Here is a 378-nt window from a genome sequence, read left to right as displayed (position 1 = left end):
TTTCAAAGGCTTTCCTCAAGGCATTTTTTACCTCTTGGTTCCTCAGGCTGTAGATCATGGGATTCAACATAGGAATGACTATTGTGTAGTAGACAAGAGGCCATTTTGTCTGTGTCAAGGGAATGGTTTGATTTGGGCTGCAAATACATGAAGATCAGAGTCCCATAGAATATAGTGACAGCAGTCAGACGAGAACCACAGGATGAGAATGCTTTGTGCCTCCGTTCTGCAGATTGGATTCTCAGGATGGCAGCTACAATGTATAGGTAAGAAATAAGGACTGTGGTCAAAGAGCTGATCATGTTGAATCCAGCTAAGATAAAAATCAAGATCTCTTTGAGGCTGGTGTACTGTGCAGGCAAAAGCCAGCAAAGGGAC

Source organism: Bison bison, unplaced genomic scaffold, assembly GCF_000754665.1.
Source record: "Bison bison bison isolate TAMUID 2011002044 unplaced genomic scaffold, Bison_UMD1.0 scf7180017864527, whole genome shotgun sequence".
In the NCBI taxonomy this organism is placed as follows: domain Eukaryota; kingdom Metazoa; phylum Chordata; class Mammalia; order Artiodactyla; family Bovidae; genus Bison; species Bison bison.
Note: the sequence above shows the minus strand (reverse complement) of the source record.